Source organism: Heterocephalus glaber, unplaced genomic scaffold (genome assembly GCF_053883595.1).
Source record: "Heterocephalus glaber isolate CG9 unplaced genomic scaffold, H.glaber_assembly_v1.0 deba00000738, whole genome shotgun sequence".
NCBI classification, from domain to species: Eukaryota; Metazoa; Chordata; class Mammalia; order Rodentia; family Bathyergidae; genus Heterocephalus; species Heterocephalus glaber.
Window position 1 is genome coordinate 3,035,306 of NW_028258161.1, and position 12,037 is coordinate 3,047,342.

The following is a 12,037-nucleotide window of genomic DNA, read 5'->3' on the forward strand; positions in this document are numbered from 1 at the left end:
TCTGGGAGATTGCTAAGTGGTCCATGCTGGCCTTGAACTGCAGTCCTCCTGCCTCAGTCTCCTGAGTGCCTAGAATTACATGCACATACCATTGTAGCCATGGGGAAAGGCAGATCCAACCTCTAGCTTGCCTTGGCCACTTTGAGTACAGAGGAATTGTCTTGGGAGCAAATGTAAAACAAATAATATAGTTAATATTTATAAGAAACAGAACTTCCCTTTTAAAATATTTGTTATAACATTTTTTTTAAAAAGGCAAATGGTCTGCAGGCTGCAGGTTGGGCACTCCTGCAAGTACTCACAGGATGGGCCTGAAAGAAGTTTTGTTTTTCTTGAGGAATCAATTGCTGCTGCTCTCCTGACCCCCGTTCCCCCTGCCAAATTCAGAAATTTTTCATTTTGTTTTAGCTACTAGGAATCTTAGTGTCAAGTTTATGCTGTAGTTGAATAACTTTACATATTTACATTCTAAATGTATGCTTATTTTAATTTTAATTTCCTTTTTATATTTCTGTGTATCTTTATTTTTGTTCTTTCCTTAAAAATAACCCAGACCTTCACTGAATGAAATTGTTCCTGTAAGATTTTAATGAGCTGAAAAAATTATTAGTTTCACAAATAATCAAGTAAAAGAAAATTAAAGCAATATTGAGCACCATTTTAATAAAGTGATTAATGAAAATACTGATTTTCATTGTTGGCTAACGTAGATGGAATGAGTTGGGCACTCATATCTCTTAATGGGAGTGCAAATCTGTATCTTAATACCTGTGTATCATTAGGTGCAGTGACTGAACTTCCTGAATACATCCTAAATAAATGTCCTAAATTTGGAATTCACACCTTTCCTGCACTTTTAAAAAAGAAAAAATTTTAAAATAACCTAAAATTAATTCTTTAGTAAAATATCATCTACCTGGTTACTTGCTGGAAAGAATACTACCATTAAAAATCATCAAAATAATAATACTTGCTAGTGTTCATTGAGTATCTTACTGTGTGCCAGAACTGTGCTAAATACTTTATCTTTTAATCTTCACAGCCATCATATGAGGATGTGTTCTTTTGTTACTTCTATTTTACAGTTGAGGAAACAAGTTTGGAGAGCTGAAATAATTTATTTGAGATCACCCAGCTGCAAATGGCAGAGCCAGGGTACAGATCACCTAATGAGAAGATTTGTAGGGAAAGCCAAGTCTCCGTATTTATTTGATAAAGTGTGAGAGAATAAATAAGGTGCTAAGATACTCCTCCCTCCTTTAAGGAGGAGTTAAATAATTTAACCCCAGGTCTTACGGTAAGTAAATTGAAAACCATGGACAGCGATGCTTTAAAGTTTAATAATAAATGTAATTTTGTGTTTACACTTTTTGTAACCCCAAATTTTAAAATGATTTTGATTTTGTAGAGGACCCTTATAAAATAGTGCATATATTTTCATTTTCATCCCAATCCCCTCCAACTGTTCCTCTTCCAAAGTTTTTATATTTTTTGTTTTTTATTGTTTCAAAATTTATGAGAATATCAGATCCCCACTTGAGTTTCCATTTTGAGCAATATAGTGCTTATTAGGTTTCTATCTTCTTAATAGTTGGAACATTGAATTATTTATAGGTTCTCTTATTTGTTTGGTTTTGTTTTTTTGTTTGTTGTTGTTTTTTGGGGGGTTTTTTGGTACTGGGGATTGAACTCAGGACCTTGCACTTGCGGGACAGGAAGTGGCACCACTGAGCTAAATCCCCAGCCCAGTTCTCGTATTTTTTTGATACCGTGATGACCCAATATATATGATATGCCATTTTGTGAACTTCTGGGTAGGAATTTTGTTGATCAGTAATGTAACTAAAACATATGTTTATGACTTACTGGAAATGAAAAAGAATAGCTTGGCTTTCATACCTTTTTTCATATGAACCTTTGAAAAGATGTGCTTTAAGTTAGTTTAAACAGAAACCATGTATAGAATAGTATTACCATGTAATCAGACCAGCCAGTTTTGACTGTTGTTTAAATCTTACTATCTATAATTTTTTTTAAGTTTGCATACAGAGAGAAAACAACCATGAATACTAGTCAGCTTCTGATCACCAAGGAGAGGGAAATACCAACTTGTGGTAATAGAATGACCTATGGCTTGTGAAAAGATGCACATACTTGAAAGTTAATATATTTTCCTTTACACAGTGTAAAAGTTTTACTGCTTTTAACTGGTTAAGAGATTTATTTTGAAATGAATTTGTTGTGTGATTAATATGAAAATATCTTGAATTTTAAATATTGCAAGAAATTGACATGTGGTATTTCTTTTAGTGCAGTGTTCTGTAAGAACTCAGTAGGTATTCTTAAATATTTAACTGTAGCACATTTATAAATAATAAGACATTAAGGTCGTAGATGAACTTAATGGATGAATTTTGCTTTGTTATACTTTGTAAGAAAGCATAAAACAATCATAAGGCTCGAGTGAGTAATTTATTCATTTACTTAGCATGGTCTAATATTCATGAGGTATCATGTTACACTCATGTATAGACATTACCTCACTTACTTTAACCTTCCTCTGGAATCCCTTAATCAGATAGGATAGCTCCCATCCTGGAAGAATTTATAATTTGGGGGCAGAGGCACGAGTAGCCAAGTCAACTGAAAATTACAATACCATGTGACTGTGATAAACACTGTGAAGGGTGTATATTCAGTGTGCTGTGAAAGAAGCGTTGGGTTTCCTTATGCCAGTTGTTTAGGGCCAGAAGGGAGAGGAAGCATCAGGGAATAGTGAAGGAAGACTGCCAGAACTGCAGGGTGACGGGATTCAGTTGAGATAAAACGGTTGGGGGAGTTAGTACTATCTTCCTTGTCATTGATGTAAATGACTACATGAACACAAGAGCATCTAAATAGCATTTTAAGTTTTTTAGCTAGAAAAATAGCTAACATTTAATATGGTGTTTATTATGTGGCAGTCAGTGTTCCAAGTGCTTTGTATATTTTGTGCATTAACTCCTTTAATTTGCATAACAACCCTATTTTGTAGGTATTATAATTACTTCTATTTAAAGATGAGGAAACTGAAGCACAGAAATGTGGAGTAACTTGTGTAGTTCCCATAGCCAGGAAGTAGAAGAGCTAAGATTTAAACCCAGGTTATCAGATTTCAAGAGTTTGGGCTTTTACTGTGGAAGAAGTTAAACCCTGGATTGTGTTGGAGATAAATATTGGGGGGGGGGGCTTTTCAATTTATTTGTGTCAGTGAAACACATAAATCATTTAAATTATTTTTGTACAATTTGAAACCATGGAGCCTGTATTTTTTTTCTGCCCTGTAATTGGACATCCGTCATCTTCTCATCTGCACACTTTGTCTAGTTACCTGTCCTCTTAAACCCCCTTCATGCTCAAACCTTTCCTTTTCTTTCTGGTCCTTCTAGATACTAGCATTTTCCTTATCAGAACACAATGAAAACTCTAAATTTTGTATCTGCACTAATGCAACTTTAATTCCCTCCTCACCCCACTGAAATCAAGGTTCCAAAGATACATGAGGAATCTTGCTATGCGGTGTAGGATGGTGCTTCCGTTCTTTTTACTTTTCTAATAACACTTGGCAGGCCAATGTATGGAAGGAGTAAGGAGCACAGGAACCCAGTGGCAGAAGGACAAGGGAGTGAAAGTTACTAATGGATTCTGGTCTCAGGGGGATTGAGAGGGAAGTGAAGACAGGAGTAGATTGATGGTCTTGGAGAAAATGGAAGAGCAGAAGGTCTGGATGAGTTGGAAAACATCTTTAACAGGTGTAAAGGAATGAAAGGTCCAGGAGGTTAGGGTTGCACTGGGACAGTTTTTTTGTTTTAGAGGAAGAACAGCTCTAGGAGATGACAGGGCTCAAGATCACTGATGTGATTGACTAACGTGACAGTCATTAGAGTTGAGGATGCTGATTCACCTGTGAAGAGGATGGCTTTCTGTGTGCAGTGGAGCACTGTGATGAGCATGAAAGAATGAAAGCATAATTTGCAAGGCACTCTTCGCTGTTATCTTTGCTATAAGATGGTAGATACTCTCTTTATTAATAGATGTGTTTATTTTTATAATTGACATTTTATTCTTTTTTAAATAGAATAATGTAAAGTCAGCAGTGAAAAAGAGCATTGCCTGTATGATGAAATTCTTTTGTGTGTCATCTTTTCAGGATATTTCCTAGCATTGCACTTAAACGCTAGCCATGTTTTGACCTTTTCTGCCATTCTGGGCAGTGTGCTCTGGCATTTCCTTTTTTTTTTTATTTTTTTATTTTTGGTACCAGGGATCAAACTGGGGACCTTGGGCTTGCGAGGTGGGCAGCAGAACCACTGAGCTAAATCCCCGGCCCTGGCGTTTCCTTTCCAGCAAAGAACAGAGTATGAAATGAAGAACAAATGGATGAACACTCATCTTTTTTAGTTCAGGGGGCTAGAATTATGGAGGTAGTTTTGGAGTGGTTGTGACTGGACGTACTGTTGTCTTCTCTTGTTTAATTATATGTAGTTGGACTGTTATTGATACTTCTTTCAATTTAGATTGTGATGTTCAAATTTTAGGCAAGAGTGAAAAATGATGCTTAATAGCATTTTTATTCTTGAGGATGTCATTCCAGGAACATGTGGGAAAGAATGGAATCTTTATTTTGAGAGAACAGTTTATTAACATTGCTCTGCAAGGTTACTGCTTTGAGATGGAGCATTTATGTGTATACATAACAAAGGTAGCAGTATAGTCTGGGTTTTCAATAAAGGTTGACATAGCTAAACCTTTCATGAAATGGATTCTTTTTATCAACAGTGTGCAAAAACTAACTAAAAATGATTTCTACTAATCTGATAAACAGGAAATCTGTGATCCCGGAATATCATAAACACTTCAATTTGGTGTTCCAGGATGACATTATTTTTTAAAAATACATTTTAAAAACACCCTTTCTTCTTTATTGTGAGTTACTTCATTCAGATTTTGTTAACTTCCCTAATTGTGTTCAGTTTAGGAGAGATTAAAAATGAATGCATATAGAAAAACTTTAGTTTGTTTTGCAGGAATTCTAAAAGTAAATTAATACCCTTTTTTTAGTGGTTTCAGAATTATTTTCCCTCAAGAGGTCAGTAGATAAAGACTTTTTAGTAACAACTGTTCCAGATAATAGTGAGGGAATTTTTTCTTTTTCTTTTTTTGGTGAGATATAAGAAAATCTTATACAAACAGAACACGGCATTTTAAACCTTAAAACTAACCTTGAATTCATTTATACCGTAATAAATTAGGCTCAGTATCAAATTCATGTATTTTGCTGGGTCTGGAAATAAATACACTTATGAGTTTGGAGAAGCTGTTTCAGTATATTAGTGGGAAGTTTTTATTTTGATTATTTTTCATGATCTTTATATTTAGTACTAAAAAAATATCCTTTTTCCTTTAAAGGGTCATATTTCTTGGAATTGTTCCTGGTCTGATAGCCTAAGCTGGTTGGTCTTCCTATATGTTTGGTTTCTGCTTGACATATTAGGTTTTGCAAAGTGGGTGAAAACATTTTTGTCATCACTGAATGTATGGTATTATAGGCATCATAATGGATAAAATGTTTTAAAATAATTTAATTCTCTGAATTTTTCCAGTTCTTGATATCTTGATTATTTAAATCGAGTTATTATTTATGCTAAAGATTGCAATTTTTTGAATTTTTGCATGAAATTCATATGTTACCTAGAAAAATTCAAGGTACAAGAATTTGAAAAGAAAAAATATTATGTTCCATTGTTATGGGCATTTCAAAACTGAAACAGCAGACTTTGAAGGGTTAAAATGTGTTTTCTTACATCTCTTCTCATAATAGAATCCCTTTAGAAGCTTCTACACATGAAAGTCATGCTATTGTATTATGATTATCTGAAAAGATTTCTAGAGAGTATATTTTAGAACCGAAAGTCCAGGTTTTATGTATTATATCTTTGCAAAAAAGCAGCACAGGTATTTACATTTTCTTTGTAGAAAATGTCTATAATAAAGTAGCAATCATTGATAAAAAAATTGTTTGAAAAATTCAAATGTGTTTTCCAAAGTGCTATCCAGATTCTTATTCCTGTGTAGTTTTCCATGTTGAAATCCATACAGAAATTATTAATAGTAAGTTTTGTAGGGAGAAATCTACCCTAAATCTGTCTTTCGTGTTACTTTTTCTTACTTTGAAGAAATGGAACCGTATTAAACTCCATTCTTGATAATTTGAGAATATAAACCAAAATATTATTCTGAATGATTATATAGTTAAGTTATAGATTTTCTTATTTTTATTTTTTCTTTTACTTTGTTGCAAACTTCCAACTAAAAAGTATTCATAACTGAGCCACTAGTGGCAAGGTGAATCAGAGTAGTTCTGGTTATTAGAAAAGAAATGTAGCTGAATTTGATAGTTTCTTGTTGATAGCAGAGTCAACTTCATGTGAATAGCTAGTTTGACTTTTGATCTGATATGTGATGGGACTTGGAAAAAGACATCCCTCTAGGATGGCATTTCTGATATTTCTCTGCCAAGAACTGCCCTGTCTGTCATTTTGCCAAGAGCTTTGTGTATTGACTGATTTGTGTGTACATTTAATTCAAGTTTACATAATCTGCTTAGGCCTTTGAATTTTTTTAAAGGATTGTTTTATTGCACCACAGTGTTTGTTACATTTCATATTTTAAAATGGGATGATGCAAGGAGCACTTTTTGATGAATTGCTTAATGAAATACTTCAGAAACTTGGGCAAACTTGATTATCAGGGGGCAGCTTCACTTAGGACCATAAAAGAGTTTAATTTCAAAGAAAAATTTATAGTTCTTACATTTAATTGTTTGAATTTTAGTTTCTGTGAATTCTATAATGATTTACTAAATAACTATTACACAGCAAGTTACCATTTTTTCCCACTATCCCAGTGTCATCTTTTATTTTTCTATGCCCCCCTCCCCAGTATTGAAACTTAGAAATGATTGACTTAAGATAATTTTGTTGCTGTGACAGCGTCTTGCTAAGTTTCTAGAGCTGGCCTCAGACTCAGAATCCTCCTGCTCCATCCTCCCAAGTAGCTGGGATTACAAGCACACACCATTGCGTCCAGCAGGAATTTTTTATTTTAAAATAAAATTGATTTTAGTTTTTTTACCTTCTTCTGCTTAACTTGGTGCCAAGTTTGCCTACTTTAGTAGGTAAAATAATAAAAAATTTTACCACGGAAAAGTTGTTGACTTTGTGGGCTCCTTCCCTTCCTTCCCTTCTTTCCTTTCTTCCTTCTCCCCTCCTCCCCCTCCTCATCTTCCCCCTCTCCCTTTACACTTGTTTTTCTGATGCATCTAGAAAAAAGGCAGCTTCAGAAGCATTCAGAGTAGATTCATCTAGGAAATTTTATCAGTGTGAAATCCTGACTAGAATGTAGAATGGAATTTCTTCTGGCTTGGTTGGGTCCTTGGACAAAATATTTGAGACTCCTTTATTATATGGTGAATTAAATTGCTTTACCAACAGTTCATTTTTAAAGCCTATTCACAGATTATTTAGTTTTAAAGAGGAATACTTTTGGTAATGTTCTTTCAAACCAGGAAAATACCTCAGTATTGTTTTAAATTATTTTTATAAAATAAGAACATTAATTTCATTTAAAGGTTAGGATGGAATGCGGAAATCAGTGGGCAGTCTCAACCTACTTACTGTAAGTTTGACTGTGCTAATGTGCTTTGCTGCGGGAGTTTGTTTCCAAGTTCCCTGAGGGCAGCCACTGTCCCTCCACTTCACCTCCTAGCCCAGCCGAACTAGTGTCTGGCCTTAAGGATAACAGAAGATATTTATTAAATTGAATTTTTTTTTTTTGGTACCAGGAATCGAACTCAGGCCCTCACACTTGCGAGGCAGGCAGTGGTACCACTGAGCTAAATCCCCGACCCTTAAATTGAGTTTTGACATAGGAGTAATTCTGATTTTATTTTAGCGTGTGTATATATATGTGTGTGTATGTATTGCCTAAGTTTAGTCCATACTGTAGTTGTATCTTACATATATCTTGACTTTTGTTACTTAAAAAAATCTATGAAGAAAGCAGTATCAGTTGTCCCCTCGCTCTACATTGGCCAAAGTTATTGACTTAAGGAAAGAAAAAAAAATCATGTGCTGAGCTTGCTAAAGTCTACAGTACAATAAGGACCCCCCTTCCCCAGGGGGATCTAACTCAGGACCTTGTGTTTGCCAGGTAGGCGCCAGCACCACTGAGCTAAATCCCCAGCCCTACAGTAAGATATTTTGAGAAAGTACACTCACATAAATTTTAACATTATTGTTATAAATATTCTATTTTACTATTAATCTCTGCGTTGCCTAATTATAAACTTTATCACAGTAGAAGAATCCTAGTTGAATCTTGTTCTCCCAGGTAGACCCCTTGAATCCAGAGGTTATCATTAAGTAAATTCCAGCCAGCAATGTGAACAAAAGGATAGAGATATGAAACAGCTTACTGAATTTAGGAAATAACAGGTAGTCAACATGATTAAACATACAAAGTGAAGATGGTCAGAAATAAGATGGTTTTTATGTTATAGAAAGGCGAGGAAATATTAATGAATGTGGAAGGAGATTAAGAGTAGACTTGACATCAGAAAGACGTCAGGTTACAGAACAATGCACGAATTGGAGTGGTCTGTGGCCAGAGGCAGGGAGGTGGTTGGAAAGTGCTGTAGCCAGAATGATCCGGGTGGTGCAGAGGGAGTGGGTGTGTGGCCCAGTAGTAGAGCAATTGCCTAGTATGTGTGAGTCCTTGGGTTCATTCCCCACCTTTGACTTTGACATGACCCTCATACAGAAATGATAACAGTGGTAACTGTTGTTGAGACAAAGGAATAGATGGTGGAAAAACATGATTTTTCAGGTTAATAATATCTTGAGTTCCAAGTCGAAGAATAACTGAGATTAAGTGACTTGCTTAAAGTCATGCATCTGGTAAGACTAGAATTCAGGATCTCAGACTTCAACTAAGTGATACTTACACTATATAATTTCACTTATGCTAACAGAAAAGTTTAAAATGATGGTCTTCAAATGAACTGTCACTGGCTAAAGGGAAAGAATTTTTTTGGGGGGGTGTATTTGGAAAGTCTGAGATATAGCACTAAAATGTCTTTCCTGATCTGAAGACCCTAAATAAATATCTATTGATGTATTGGGGTCTGGGTGCACTGGTTATAGCTACACAAATCTTTATTTTGAAGCAGTCATAATTTTGAGTTGCTTTAGGCAGAGAGATACTTACAAAGTAGTAAAATCCTGTCTGAATGTGGCAGTCCCTTTTCACTGCCTAGATGTGCTTGTGGAAATGTCTCCCTAGGACCTTTAATTTTGTTCCTAAATTTATAACAGAGCTACTTCTTGATGCTATCCATTGCTCAGGGTATTTTGGTGATAAGATTGTTATTAAGTTGGGTAGGTGAGCTGTAGACCGTGTCCTGCAGGGAATCATTTATTGTTTTGTACAAGAATAGGTAGTGCTGAGGAGTCATGTCTCATTTTCGGCATCAAATGGTCGCTCACTTTAAAATCTGACATTGGCACTGCTTTTTCTTTGATTTAAACAGAAAAACCAACAAATGCTTATATGAGCATGAAAAAGATAACTTAAAAACATTCTTTTAAGGCATTAGTTCTATTTTATTTGCTGTGTGAAAAAAGCAAAGACTGTAGTCACAGTATATGTGTTATGTTCAAATGATTAGGCATTTTGGGCTAATGTCCATTCCTGTAATTCTTTCCCCTAGAGAAATGTCTTTCTTTTGAGCCTTACATCGATTTGCAGTTGAAAATGTTAGAATAGACAGGGCTTAGAACATATAGTAGCTTCATAGCTAAAGAAATTTGCTGAAGTAAAATAAAAGCTTTTTTTTTTTAAACATAGGCAAAGGAATATTTGAGAAAAATGGAAAACATAGACTGTAAGTAAGTGCCTTGTAGGAAATATGAAGAGATCTATTTAGACAAGACAATGGTGCAAACTAGTGGTGATAATAATGGTGGACATCTGTTAAACCCTGATGGTGTGCCAGGCACTGTGCTTAACCGTGTTAATACTCAAGTGTCTTAGGTTGTAATGTTTTAAAACCCCATTTACAATAGAAAAATCTTGAGATTTAGTTGAAATAATTTTCCCAAGGTTCCAAAGCTAAACTGTGGGACAACTGAGATTTTTAACCATTTTACTAAACCTATATGCTCGCTCTTGTAGTTGCATTGTCTCCAAATAAATAAAAATTTATCTCACTTTCTGTTTTTCTTTTTCTTTTTTTTAACTTGAAAGCATCTATCATTTTTGAGAGGCGACTTAACAGAACAAGATTCAGTAACTTTCTCCTTCATATTTCCTCCCCTTTAGTATCTATCACAACAAATGTGATTCTTGGGATTTTTTGGCAACTGGTTGTTAACGAACTTCATCAGTCCCCCATTTCTTTCATAGTATTTAGCAGCATGTGTTATTGGTTGATTTCTTTCTTGATGATGGTCAAGAAATCTTTCTGGGGTGAGATGGAATTTGTTTTAATTTGCATTTCTCAAATGGCTAGTGATGTTGGACATTTTTTCATGTATTTATTGGCCAGTTGTATTTCTTCAACTGAGAAGTGTTCTAAGTATTTTTTTTTTTTTTTTTGCTTCAGATTTTTTTTTTTTTTTTTTGGTACTGGGGATCGAACTCAGGTCCTTGCGCTTGCGCAGCAGGCAGCGAAACCACTGAGCTAAGTCCCCAGCCTTTAAGAATTATTTTTAGGAATCATGGATGGTGGCACATCCCTGTAATTCCAGCTACTCAGGACCTGAAGCAGGAAGATCGAGAGAAGATTCTGTCACAAATTAAAATGAGAAGGGCTAGTAGCTCAGTGGTAGAGTGCTTGCCTGTCATGCAGAAGGCTCAAATCCCCATTACCGAACAAAACAAACTAGTTTGTGGACCATACAGAAATAGTCATCATGCCAGGTTCTGCCCACGGGCTGTAGTTTGCCAACCCCATGGTGTTAACTGCTGCTGTGCTACTCCCACGAGAACAGTGATTCCCAGTCCAGGATGCAGATTCGTCCTGTGGAGAGTTTTGAGCTAGAATTTCTGCCAGTCTTTGTTCTAGGTGCTGAGAAAACAATGACAAACACAACACAGATCCTTGCTTTTATTAATTAGTGTTAAATACCAACTAGAAAAACACAGTACAGAGAGGATTGCAATGATAATCATATTTTGTGCAGCTTTTTACACTCAACATTGTATGTCAGATGTGTTCATGTAACATGTTATCACTAATTTATTCATGTCATAAACCCCAAAACTTAACTGATTTCAAATAACACCTTGAAGACTGTAGGTCACCCAGGTGATGCTGCTGATCTTGACTGGACTTGCTCGTGCTTCTGTGACCACCTGCTAAAGATGGGGTAGGCTAAGATGTTTCCACAGAGAGAGCTTGTTTCTGCTTTTTATGGTTTGTAGCCCCATCATGTTCACTTGGTAGCTGAGAAGAGTTACAAAGGAACTAGAGAAAATCTTCAAGGCGTTTTGAGACTTAGGCCAGTCACTCTCACTGCATTCTTTTCAAGGCCATCCCACACTGGAGGTATGCAGCTTTTGGAAGGGGCAGCAAAGGCTCACTGCAAAATGGCATGGAAGGGAATAATGATGACAGCTAGTGATTAGCAGACAGTCTACCACGATTCATTTTCACAACTAAAATATTTTATTAAGTAAATCAGTATGCTGTGGTTGATTTATTCATTTGGTTGATGTACATTTTTGACTATTTGCAGTTCTTGGCACTCATAAACAATGGTATGATGCATAATCTTGTACTGTATCTTGTATGTTTTTTAAGAGTTTCATTGAAGAGTGTGTTACATAAAATGTATATGTATGTATAAATAATCTAAGAGTGGGATTATTGCTTTGTATGGTATGCACATCTTCAGTTTTATTGGATATTGCTAGAATGTCTATCAATTTACTCTTA

The 12,037-nt window shown here is 35.4% G+C and overlaps 1 protein-coding gene across 11 annotated transcripts in view; it reads left to right on the forward strand.

Moving 5' to 3' along the window:
• Pou2f1 (POU class 2 homeobox 1) overlaps positions 1-12,037 on the forward strand; it is a 166,791-nt gene that overhangs the window by 22,076 nt on the left and 132,678 nt on the right. The gene's annotated exons all lie outside the window — the stretch shown is intronic.